At 42.7% G+C, this 13,331-nt stretch overlaps 1 protein-coding gene and 1 pseudogene across 5 annotated transcripts in view; one reads left to right on the top strand and one right to left on the bottom strand.

Moving 5' to 3' along the window:
• The window catches only part of LOC126458007 (prominin-like protein), a 517,920-nt gene that overhangs the window by 133,739 nt on the left and 370,850 nt on the right, over positions 1–13,331 (top strand). The gene's annotated exons all lie outside the window — the stretch shown is intronic.
• LOC126459416 (5S ribosomal RNA) lies at positions 9,012–9,129 on the bottom strand (annotated as a pseudogene).

Raw genomic sequence — 13,331 nt, 5'->3', positions numbered from 1 at the left:
CTTTAAATTTCAATAGTAAGTCATCCGAGAAAAGAATAATGTTTACAGTACCAAGATATTTCACGCAATTAAACCTGTAGCTTTTAATATTAGAGTGGTCATATTATAACTATCGACGAGGGCTACTAAGCTGCGATGAATTTCATTTGCACCTCTTCTTCAAAGCTTGTATGTGATTTCACTCTGAAGCATACACTCAAAAACACGAGATTTGAAACGCACACTCATCCAAGGAGCAAGATTCAAATTCGGTATGATCACATTACGAGGCAACGACGCTGCCGATAGCCCACGGAGCCCGGCGCAAGAAATGGTTGCGGTTTTAGGGGTCGATTGTCTCGTGCTCAGATATGAGAGAAGAGACGGTAAAGTTATCGTCTGTAAAATCCTCAGCTTGGGTTTAATCTCGCGAATTTGAGAGAAGTACAGAACACTGCTGACAATCCACCTTTGGCACCAACTTGGTGAGGCAGTGAAGCAACATTTCAGCTTACGTCAGCTTGTAAGTCCTCGTGTTATAGGCGACACTTTTACGTCATGGCTTTGGAACCAGAAACACATCTCAGCTCTCTCTCTCTCTCTCTCTCTCTCTCTCTCTCTCTCTCTCTCTCTCTCTCTCTCTGTGTGTGTGTGTGTGTGTGTGTGTGTGTGTGTGTGAGAGAGAGAGAGAGAGAGAGAGAGAGAGAGAGAGAGAGAGAGAGAGAGAGATTTTTTTGTGGGCAGCGAGCACCAGCTTGAAGTATCTATGGGACGCGGCCGGGTCGGCGGGCGCTTGTTAAATCTTTCATCGGCGCCGCGGCAGGACAAAGGCGTCACTCGCACTCCAGATGGAGCGCGCCCTGTGGGGGCGGCTGCTGGAGACACTCGCGCGTTGAGCTGTTCACTACCTCGGTACGCGCCGCCTATTCAGCCGTCCCAGCTGTGACCTCGATCCGCGGCTCATAATTCTCGTGATTGATGGGGCCTATGTTGACTTTTCAAGTGAAAGTCCTGTTCTCAGTGCCTTAGTCTACGTGGCGGTTAATAGCCAATGGAAACATACCTTTATATGCGAAATTATGAGAATTTAGGCCTCCATATTATGCCAGTATCTGTTCTTTTTAATGCCCAAATATGTTTCAGCACCTTTGTGCCATTGCCGGTTGGTACTCTCATTTATTTTTGTAAAATGCTAAACATTTTATCTCTTTTGTAATTATTACTTCATTTTCTAAAACGCTGGATTCCGTGGGAGCTAGCTTACGTCGTTTTGTAATTTCTCAACACCAACAGAGTGTTGTCATTGTGAATTTGGTTGGTGATTTAGCAAGTAACTTCACGTATAATCGTAATTTTGCTGTACGATAATATTTAGCGACAACATATTGCGATTACGTAGAGTTATTTTGGTAGTACACGTCCTCATCTGCATGTTCATCTGTTGCACAACTTTGTCGCAAAACATTTTCGGGCCACAAAATATAAATTTGTAGTTGGTGATATGTTAACTCGGGAACAAAACTCACGTCACTGTTTCGTTGCTAGTGTCAGACCACACAGTACCGCAAAAGAGCAGCGGATAATATACTAAAAATAGTTACAACAGGCATAAAATGTTTTCAAATTTAATTTCGTCACAATAATTGAAACATACTTGCGTTTTACAGAAGTGAATAAAAGAAACTACCAATGATGAAACACGTGTGAAGAAACTTGCCGGGTATTAGAAAAGTTCTTTCTATTATTGGCGGACCTGAAGTCCCTTAATTTAGTCCGCTAACGGCGCTGCTGTTAGAGCTTCAAAACCCAGTTTTCTACTGCACAAATACAGGTACACCTGTAAGTCACAGCGCTGCAACTTTTGACATCCATTACAAAAAGGGAAAATATAAGTAATCCGCTGAATTATAAGCCCATATTACTAACGTCGATTTGCAGTAGGGTTTTGGAACATATACTGTGTTCGAACATTATGAATTACCTCGAGAAAAAGATTTATTGACACACAACACGGATTCAGAAAAACATCGTTCGTGTGAAACACAGCTAGCTCTTTATACTCATGAAGTAATGACTGCTATCGACAGGGGATGTCAAATTGATTCCATATTTGTAGATTTTCAGAAGGCTTTAGACATCGTTCCTCACAAGCGTCTTCTAACCAAACTCCGTGCCTATGGAATATTGCCTCTGTTGTGCGACTAGATTCGTATTTTCCTGTCAGGAAGGTCGCAGTTCGTAGTAACAGACGGAAAGTCATCGGCTAAAACAGAAGTAATATCCGTCATTCCCCAAGGAAGTGTTATAGGCCCTCTATTGTTCCTGATCTATAATAACGACCTAGAAGACAATATGAACAGCGCTATTAGATTGTTTGCAGATGATGCTGTCAATTTACCATCTTGGTAAGTCATCAGATGACCGAAACGAATTGCAAAATTATTTAGATAAGATACATGTATGGTGCTAAAAGTGGCAATTGAACCTGAATAAAGAAAAGTGTGAAGATATTCACATGAGTACTAAAAGAAATCGCGACTACACGATAACCACACTATTCTGAAGGCTGTAAATTCAACGAAATACTTAAGTATTACAATTACAAATAACGTAAATTGAAACAATCACACAGATAATGTTGCGGGTAGAGCAAACCAAAGACTGCGATTAATTGGAAGAACATTTATAAGGTGCAACCGGTCTACTAAAGAGACTGCTTACTCCACGCTTGTCCGCCCTATTCTGGAGTATTGCTGTGCGGTGTGGGATCGGCATCAGGTGGAACTGACGGATGACATCGAAAAAGTTCAAGGGAGATAGTGCCTCAGACATGATACGTCAATTGGAGTGGCAATCATTAAAACAAAAGCGTTTTTCGTTGCGACGGGATCTTCTCATGAAATTTCAATCACCAGCTTTCTCCTCCGATTGTGGAAACATTCTGTTGGTACCCACCTACATAGGGAGAAATGATCATCACGATAAAATAAGAGAAATCAGGGCTCGCACAGAAAAATTTAAGTGCTTGTTTTTCCTGCGCGCCGCTCGAGGGTGGAACAGTAGAGAGACAGCTTGAAGGGGATTCATTGAACCCTCTGTGAATAAGCAGAGTAATGACGTTGACGTGTCACCGTTGCAACAGTAGATCTTCATGAAAACGGGAGAATAACTTCGAGAAATTCGTTGTTGTTAACATAAATGAACAGATCGAAGTGATGCATTCGTTCTGGAGATGTGACAATGCATCCTCGTGCTCACAAAGCCAGTCCTGGACGACGGGAACTGTGTGAACAGGGGCCCTGTCGTCTAGATACACAGCTACACCATTGGGAAATAAACATTTTACCATGGGATGGACCTGATCAGCCAAAATGGTCACACAGTCCTCGGCAGTAAAGCGACCTTGCAGAGTAACCATGGGGCCCTTGGAATACCACGATATAGCTGCCCAGATCACCGCCCAACCCCCGCCATGTTTTGCTCCTGGGACGTTAACTCGGCCAGAACTTGGTATCTCTGTGAAAGAATACTCATTCGACTAAATGACTTTCCTCCAATGCTCCATAGTCCCGGTTTTATGGCTTCGGCATCACGTTTTACTCTTACGGGCATTTGCATCACTGGTGTGTGGTTCTGGAATTCCAGCTCATTCTGTAATTGCGAGCTTCTGGAGCTGCCTTCGTCTTAGAGCGAATTTTGCATTCTGCAGCGGAATGTATGCTGGTAATGAAACTCAGTGGAAGATTGAAACGGTATGGCGGACCGGGTTCACGAACCCGGGACTTCGCCTTTCACGGGCAAGTCTCTACCAACTGAATTACCCGAGCACGACACACGACCCTTCCTCACAGTTTTACTTCCGCCAATACGTCATCTCCTGCCCAGAGTACACTCCGCTGCATAGTGGAAAAATTCATCCTCGAAACAATCCCCGAGGTTGTGGCTAAACCGTGTCTCCGCAATACCCTTTCTTCAAGGGGTGCTAGTCTTAGAATTTTCGCAGGGGAGCTTATGTGAAGTCTGAGAGGTAGCAGATGAGATACTGACGCTGTGAGGACCGACCGTCAGTCGTTCTCGGGTAGTTCAGTTGCTAAAGCTTTTGCGCGCAAAAGGCAAAGGTCCTTGGTTCGAGAACCCGTCCGGCACACAGTTTTAATCTCCCGGGAAGTTAATGTTGCTCTTCGTGCAGTTTTGGTGTTGACACGGTTCGCAAAGGTGATATTCAGTTCTGCAGCGATTTTTGCAGCTGTCGTCTTATTTTCGTCACAATCTTCTTCAATTACCGTGTATCACGATCACTCAACTCATACTTTCGTCCGCACTGTGACTTAGTGAATGATGATTCTCCGCTTTCGCTATATGCGGTACAAACCTTCGACAGGGTGCCTCTTGATACACAGAACACTTTGGATACAGCAGCACCAGCTGCAGGTTTGGCTAGCATCACCGCTTGTGTTAAAGCATGCTTTTCTCGCGCTGTTTCCATGTTTTTGTCCAACCCTTGTATTTCATTTAAGTGATTGGCAGTATTCCTGGCAGGACGGAAAATAGTGTAAAACAAGCAAAAAATGATCTATGGAGAAAATTGTCGAATTGATCCAAATAGAACAGCAGTTGAAACGATAATTAAATGGACACCCTAGCTGCAAACAGGCGTTGATGTACTTCATTGGGGACATGTTGAAAATGTGTGCCCCGCTAGCAGCTGGGGTGTCCATTTAATTATCGTTTCATTTCTAGCAAAGCTGCTTGGTCATCCACGGTAACTGTTCTTTCGGGAACAGATACTTCCGTCATATATAGAACAGCAATTATCATGGAGATTTACTAGATTTTTAACCAGTTTTTAAACTTCTTGTGTACAGCTGTCGCATGACTGTAGTATAAGATTGCCCACTGACATCGTTCACAACGAGGAAAATTGCTATTCTCGTTTCGCGTGCTGATAAAAATTCTAATGATGCCTGTCAGGTGATGTCGATGAGATAATGGAAGAGGTATATTCGCGACGCATGTCAGCGTAAGCAGTTACGACAGTGCTTGCTTTTGTTCCTCGGACTCCTTGCTCTCAGCACAATGCTTCTTCTGTCTTTATCGATAACGGATCACTGTTGGCAACAAGCTTAGCGGAATTACATTCGAGGCAGAATTCCTGATCCCTTGTCTTCGCCTAAGGTCGAATTATCAAGATATCGTTTGCGAGATAAGGAACAGGAAGACTGTTAGTTGTTTCTTGGAAACTGACGTTATACTAGCCCCAAGAGCTCTATGAAACCTCGCCTTCATTTCAATTGTGTTAGTACCTTTCCTTGAAAGTGCGTGTTTTTGTTTACTAATGCCTACTGAACATTTCGTTTAATAGGGGAAAAGACAGATACTTCATACAACTGCAGTAGCAACGAAAAAGATCTAATCAGATTATTAACAGAGCTAATCGTTCCAGAGATCTTTATAGAGCAGCCATCTGCTAACATGTGACGCAAGCCCGTCGGTAATATTCAAGAAACACCTGCCCAGCTAAAATCCATAGCGATTTTCTTTTATTTATTTATTTTTTGCTATTTCACAGGGCCTATCCCAGAAACGAATAGACATTCGCCTTCACCCTCTTTAATGCATATTATTATTGAGCTAACTTGCACAGCAGTTTCTAAAAGTGCATTTTTTTCCTCGTTTCTGGAACAATTTGTTGAGGTATTGAAGTATCTGGCGTCGTGACCTCTTGTGAAAGAACCACGGAGCATGATCTAACCGGTAGAAAGCCAAAAATCGTGGCAAACAGGAAAATATAATTTGATCTTACTGCGATTATTAATATTCGGTTTGTTGACATTATCATAAAGATTATTTTATAAGTTCCTGATCGGATTAAGGAGGATTGTATAATGGTAAGACAGATTTCGAAACCAAATTTTAAATTGCAAAAGATTTCTAGAGGTAGATTTACGCTCTTATCATAATTTATTTGTTATGAACTGCAAATTAAAACTGAAGATATTGCAGGAAGGTAGGGAACGAGAGATCTAACTTGTATAAATTGAAAGAATCAGAAGTTGTCGAGAGTTCGAAAAGGAGCGTTAGACAACGGTTGACGGAAAGAGGGCAAGTGACTACAGTAGATAAAGAATGGGTCTCTTTGAAATATGAAATAGTGAAGACAGCAGAGTACCAAATAGGCAAAAAGACGAGGTACCTTAGAAACCCTTGGATAACACACACGATACTGAATTTAATTGACGGATGGAGAAATTATAAAAATGTAGCAAATGAAGCAGGCAAAAGGGAATATAGAGGTCCAAGAACGGAGATTTACAGAGCATTCAAAATGGCAAAGCTGGAGTAGCTATTGGACAAATGCAAAGTTGCAAAATTGAAAGAACCTTTGGAGAAAAGAGGAACACCTGTATAAGCATTAAGAGCTAGGAAGCCAACTCAGTGCTAAGCAAAGAAGAGAAGACAAAGGTGGAAGCAATATATAGATGATCTGTACAAGCTAAAGGAACTTGAAACACTGTAGAAAGGGAAGAGGAAGTAGATGAAGATGAGCCACGAAGTGGTTCCTTCATCTTCGGAATCAAATCAAAGTCACTCGGACCTAAGTAACCTGCGACCAGCTTTTCGAAAGAAGCGGCGACATTTTCTGCGCAACCTATGCAACAATGCGCGGGTGCATACAGCGCAAGCTGTGGCTGTTCTGTTCGGTCGATGGGACTGAGAAGTACTGTACCATCTTCCATAAAGCCCCGATTTAAGTCCTCGTGACTTCGATTTGATTCCGTAGATGAAGGAACCACTTCGTGGCATTCGCTTCAGAACTGTTCCAGAGATTCGACAGACAGTAGACCGCTCCATTCGCACCATCAGCAGAACGGGCTCTGCTAACGATATACTATGCCTTCCACATCGCTGGCAACGGGTTCTACACAACGCTGGTGACTACTTCGAAGGGCAGTAGCACGTGCAAACATGCAACTTTTGTATCGGTTGTGAATAAATAGTTGCCACTATTTAAGTTCCAACCCTCGTATGAGACCGGAGCTTCAGTTGGACTGCCTGTTCTAGAGCCAGACAGTCCCGTAAATACAGCCAACTGGATGGCTACTTGATCCGTGCTTTGGCAGACACATAAGCTAGCTTGTAAATATGCCGGCCAATGTGTTTACTGTTTTTACAACAGTGAATGCTGGCTTTATGTTGTGATGCCGACAGTAGACCTGACCTGCAGCTCAGAAAACTGCCGGTCTCATTGTCAGCTACGTTGATGAGTAGTTGCAGTCGTAAGGTATAGCAGTAACAAACCGTTTTGTGACAACAGTATGTGGTTAAAGTCTGTGATAGTTGACTGCCAAGAACAGTTAGGAATGGAGCAGTCTGTACTTTATAGAAGGAAGTGTATGGTCATTTAACAAGGTAAACTCCACGATCATCTCGCAAAGTAAATTCTCCACTATCACCTTTGCGAGCCACAGCATAAGAGCGAAACTACCATTTCTCCGGCATGCGAGTGACAATGTGTCAACGGAGAATAATGGAAAAAATCTGCAAGAAAGCACTGAAAACCATTTTGAGAAAATATAATAATCCTGTGGCTGAATCGTACAAAGTGGAACTGGCTGACGTTAAAATGGATAGTCTTATGGGTGAATATTGAAGCAGCTTCTTATAGAGACTATTACCGTATGAACCTGGATGTAATGTAGGATTTTGTGGGGATTTTTAACAAAAGGGCTACCAAGGATAGAGTAATGTGATTGTAAACAACGAGAAGACTTCTTGGAAATTAGAGAACCATTTCAGCTTTATGAAAATCCTTTTTATTGAGTTCACGACCAGTTACTTTCGCGCGTTTAGTGTTAGACTGTTCGAGGTGGTGTCCTCTGAGCCTCATGAGATAGAGTTCCATGAATAATGGTACTGGTTTTTCTACAATGTAAATCTAGTATCGGTTCTCATTGGTCTCTAACATTTATAATTCGAACTAGTTGACAATTACACCATCAGTTTACTAACTTATGGTTTTACCAATTAATCTGTGATTGGGTCGTTATGTTGCAGCTTTCATTTTCGACAGCTAGTCTGCTTAGCAGTTTAGTTTTCATTCTAAACTGGCGAATGTTGGGTCTTTCATATATATCCCCACTGTTGATTATCGTATGACCTGAGAGATACGTTCATCTGAAGATGTGGCTGTAATGCCACGACTCCAGTCGCGAGTCCAATAAAAAGAATTTTGATACAACTGAATCGATTTTCTAAATTCTAGAATGCATATTCGCTGCTCTGATTGCCTGGGCTACACTGTACAGTCTGCTATAAGGAACGATAAGACTGTTGAGACCGATGTGGCCTAACTCAGGCAGTAGAATAAAGAATATAACAAATTTATATATCAAATTATAATCCCGGGAGTGAACGAAGATATCAGTAACTATCTTATCGATTGTATATAGTGTTCAATCATGCAACTAAGAGGAACTTTAACATTTTCCTTGACTGAAGAACATTGGATCGCCAGGCAGGAAGCTAAAACATACGACAGAATGGATGGTGTGTGTGAGACCCTGTGAAATATTGTTTTAAACGCCAACAAACATGTGCTCCGCTATATTCTGTGCCATATGATTCATTGTGGTTTAAATTATCAGACAACTTACAGAACGAGTGCTGTGCTGTGTTTTACGATTTGTCTACTGGGGCAAAAAGAATACCTTAAAGTTGACGGTTGTACAAGTAAACCTTCTCTGACTTTAAACTGTGTGGAAATTTGTGAGCAGATTGCGACAAAAACGATGTAAGTTGTATACCCAAGTGTTATATACTAAACTCCGTCCGAACAGGCCTTTGAAGGTCCAATGGTACCGACCGGTCGTCGTGTCATCCTCAGTCCACAGGCGTCACTAGATACGGATATGGAGGGGCGTGTGGTCAGCACACCGCTCTCCCGGCCGTATGTCAGTTTACGAGACCAGAGCCGCTACTTCTCAATCAAGTAGCTCCTCAGTTTACCTCACAAGGGCTGAGTGCACCCCGCATGCCAACAGCGCTCGGCAGACCGGATGGTCACCCATTCAAGTGCTAGCCCAGCCCGACAGCGCTTAACTTCGGTGATCTGACGGGAACCGGTGTTACCACTGCGGCAAGGCCGTTGGCAAATGTTATATGAGAGATCAGAAAACGTATTTTTCTAGATCCAGGAATTTTTTCTCTATAATACCAACAAATATAGATATAACCGAAATAGGATTGGTCGCAACAAATTAGAATGGATTATTAGCTGAGGATGCCACTAAGTCTGTGAGGAGCAGAAATACAGGGTGTTTCAGAATGAATAAACGGGTTTAGGGCCATGTAGCATTAATTACATTCAACTTACAATTTTTAACTCTTCTTCTTCTTCTTCTTCTTCTTCTTCTTTTCAGCGATCACAGGCCCTGTAGACTACGTTCTGCATCAACGATCTGCTTCAACTTCTTCTGCCTCTCGCTGTCTCTCTCCACGATGTGGGTACTCCTAACGCTGCGACGTTCTTCTGTCACCTTTCCACCGTGTGCGAGGTCGGCCTAATGGTCTTCTTGCTTGGACAGTGCCCTCAGATGCCTTCTTAGGAATTCTGTTGGTTTCCATTCTAGCCACATGCCCAGCCCCCTTGCAGTCTCCTATTTAACTTCTGGACGATAGTGGGTTGTTTTGTTAACTGATAAGTTTCAATGTTCCTTTGAACTCTCCAGGTGTCCTCCTCCAAACACAGGTCCCCAGATTTTTCTCATCAGATCTCTTTCAAAAACAGTCAGTTTATCTTTCTTTCTTTCTTGGTAAGCGTCCCGCTTTCCGAACCATACAGTGCTACTGGACAGATGATGGTGTTATGTATCTTCATCTTTGTGGTGACTGGCAAAGCTTTACTTTTGACTGGGCTGCGTAGAGCGCACAGACAATGTGATGCTGAGGCTGTTATATCCAGTGTTATGGTTTTTACTGCTGAAGCTGTATTTAAACTGACGAACTTGTCTGATTCTGGAATGGTGGTCAATGTCAAGCTGTGGATTTGGATTTGTGACTCGACCGATTTCCACATATTCTGTTTCCTCTTGGTCTATCAAAAGTGCCATTTTGCTGGCACTGTGCCTGAGAGATCTGTACACGTCCTTCAGCTCTTCTTCTGTTTCACTAGGTAAGACTAAATCATCTGCGTTTGCCAGGAATTTTATTTCACTGTGTTCGAAATTTGAGGCCATTGTATAGCTGTAAATTACTCTCTCGAACTACTTTCTTCAATGCAGGAAGAGCCTCTTCTTGCCGTAAGCCTGTTTTGATTGGGAAGTTGGGGATATAGATCCTCTGAACTTAACTACTGCCTCCGAGCCATCCATACACACTTACATCATCCTAATTATTTTACTGGGTACCCTAAATTCTCTTCGTATATTGTAGGGGCTACTTCTGTGGGGGGTGTTGTGTGATGTCCTTAGGTTAGTTGGGTTTAAGTAGTTCTAAGTTCTAGGGGACTGATGACCATAGATGTTAAGTCCCATAGTGCTCAGAGCCACTTCTGTGGATGCTGTCATAGGCTCGATGGAAATTGATGAACATACAGTGAATGTTTTTGTTAAATTCCCAGTATTTCTCTAAGATCTGCCTTAAGAGTAAACAGATTGTGATTTGTGGAACGGTTTGGTCGAAATCCACCCTGGTACTCTTGAATAATGTTTTCTATGTAAGAGTTAACTCTGTCGAGAATGATCATTGACAGAACTTCACATGTTATTTCAGCAAACTGATTCCTCTGTAATTTCCACATTAAAAAAAAAATTATAAATAAAACACCAAAAGAAAGAGCAACTCAGTTTTTCGTACAAGTGTTCAGTGTGAGCGCCACTCTCACATTGTGTCGATATGTGAGTTCTTCCCAAACCTTGATCAGTCTGTATGGTGCAATTGCTGCCACAATGGTGTTTTTAAAGCGGGGTACTGCAGCTGGTAACGGAGGCACATACACACGAGCCTAAATGAACACCCAAAGATAAAAATCGCAGACATTTAGTCTGTGTGTGAACGTGGAGTTCATGCAAAACAAGCTCTGTCATCCGCATCATTGTAGCCATGCCTACGGTCTGATACAAAATCGTTTAACCAACCGCTTACTGATTTGTTGCCAGTGAGGCGGCGCATCATCTTGGAGGAAAAAGCCATAGTTCTAGTGCATCACAATAAGAAACGCCAGTTACTTCCCCGAAAAGGAAAGTCCCATGAACTTTCCGTCGGGATACGGAAAAAAAATAAATTTAGGGGAGTCTCGTTGCATCTTATAACTTGTGGAGATTTGCTAACTTTAATTTTGCGTGTTCAGAAACTTCCCTGGCAGAATAAAACTTGTGCCGGACCGAGGCACGAACTCGGGACCTTTGCCTTTCGCGGGCAAGTGATCTACCACTTGAGCTACCCAAGCACGACTCACGCCCCGTACTCACAGCTTTACTTTTGAAGGTAGGAGACTAGGTACCGGCGGAAGAAAAGCTGTGAGGACGGGGCGTCAGTCTTGCTTGGGTAGCTCAGATGGTAGAGCACCCGTCCGCGAAAGGCGAAGGTCCCGAGTTAGTCTCGGTCCGGCACACAGTTTTAATCTGCCAGGAAGTTTCATATCAGCGCACACTCGGCTGCAGAGTGAAAATCTCATTATGCGTGTTCACATTTCCACTTAGGTGAGAAGTTGATTCATGCCTATAGATGACACGATCCAGAAAATCTTCGTAGTCATGCAGCAACATTTAGTTTGCAAAGTTGGCACGTAAACCGTAGTCCGTAGGCTTTAGAGCTTGTAACAAGTGCACACGATAAGGATGCAGTTATAAGCCTCTCCATAAGTCTCCACACAGACGTCTCTAGAATTGCTAATCACGACTAGCCTTCCGAACTGATTTCTTGAGGCTACGCGTGAAAGACTCTCCTCGTTAAACATGTTTTTCAAACACTCTCGGTCGTTCCGTACTCTTCTCTTTGCGCACATGAATACAAGCAAAACTGTTTGAGTTGCTTTTTCGTTTGATGTACTGTTTATAATTGTAAGTTGACCGAAATAAATGCTAAAAAGCCTTAAAACACGTATGTTCATATTGAAATACCCTGTACGCGCATAACGAGCTGGTAATTTTCACCAATTTATTCTCAAATACAGTTAATAATAATAATACGGACGCTACACCAACCCGTAGAGGGAGGCCAAGAGATGAATACACTAAGCAGATACAGAAGGATGTAGGTTGCAGTAAGTACTTGGAGATGAAGCAGCTTGCACAGAATAGAGTAGCATGGAGAGCTGCATCAAACCAGTCTCGGGACTGACAACAACAACAACAACAACAACAAACCAACCCGCCATCGGTGTGCCTGTCATCCTAGCCAGAATAATAAGATTTAACGAAGACTCGCCAGTCTGACGGGAGACAGACAGTACTTTACCCAGTCCTCAGCTTGTTAAACAGATTTTCCGCTGACAGTTTGTCACATACAGGCAGCCAGTGATCCTCCTGTGTGGAGAGATTCTGTGGCAGACGTCCACCTGTGCTGACGCAAAAAGTGGTCAATATTTCGAGATACAGGCAGCTATGTGCACCCAGGCGCACATTACTCTTTGAAGGGCATTTAATATGGAAGCAAAAGAAAACTGTTAAAAGGAGCGATTGAAGTCAAAAATCGAAAACTCGCGTATTTGGCGAAAACAGTTGCCATGAGGGTAGAATATAAACAGTTGCTGCAGAAGGAACAAATGGTTGGGGATGTTAAGACAAGGCTTGCGGATTGCTTTGAACACAGTACATGGAAAAATCAGGATATGCCTGGGGAATACAAGATACCAGGGTATGCTGCGAATGCCAATGAAAACTGGCCATAGACTGAAGTGCTCGCAGAAAATAATGGGTCCCAGAGTATTTGCTCTATTAGAAGATGTACAAAAAATGTGTTGTTAACCGACATTCCCGTTCGGATCTGTTTGCAAACAACACGTATTGGTCTCAACATTTTGCATCTAGAAATTTTATGTTTGAACATTTTCGTGTTTTTCTAGGATTATGACGTTGAAAAGTAGCCAAAACTGGGTAGCAGAAAATATCGTATGCCCTGACACCATTTTCATATTCTGTTTAGTATTTTGTAGTTCAGTTAAAACTTCTCAAGTACTATAAAGTGGCATGCCAACATTTACATGTTTTGAACCATTGGAATTCAACTTCTACATGCTAGCACTCTGAAACAATTAGCAAGATGTGTTATCTGCTGAGCCTTACACACACGGAACAAAGCTCTTTGGTGGTGGTGGTGGTGGTGGTGGTGGTGGTGGTGGTGTGTACCTTCTG

This window comes from Schistocerca serialis, chromosome 2, assembly GCF_023864345.2.
Source record: "Schistocerca serialis cubense isolate TAMUIC-IGC-003099 chromosome 2, iqSchSeri2.2, whole genome shotgun sequence".
Lineage (NCBI taxonomy): Eukaryota > Metazoa > Arthropoda > Insecta > Orthoptera > Acrididae > Schistocerca > Schistocerca serialis.
This window is presented reverse-complemented; position numbering and strand designations above follow the sequence as displayed.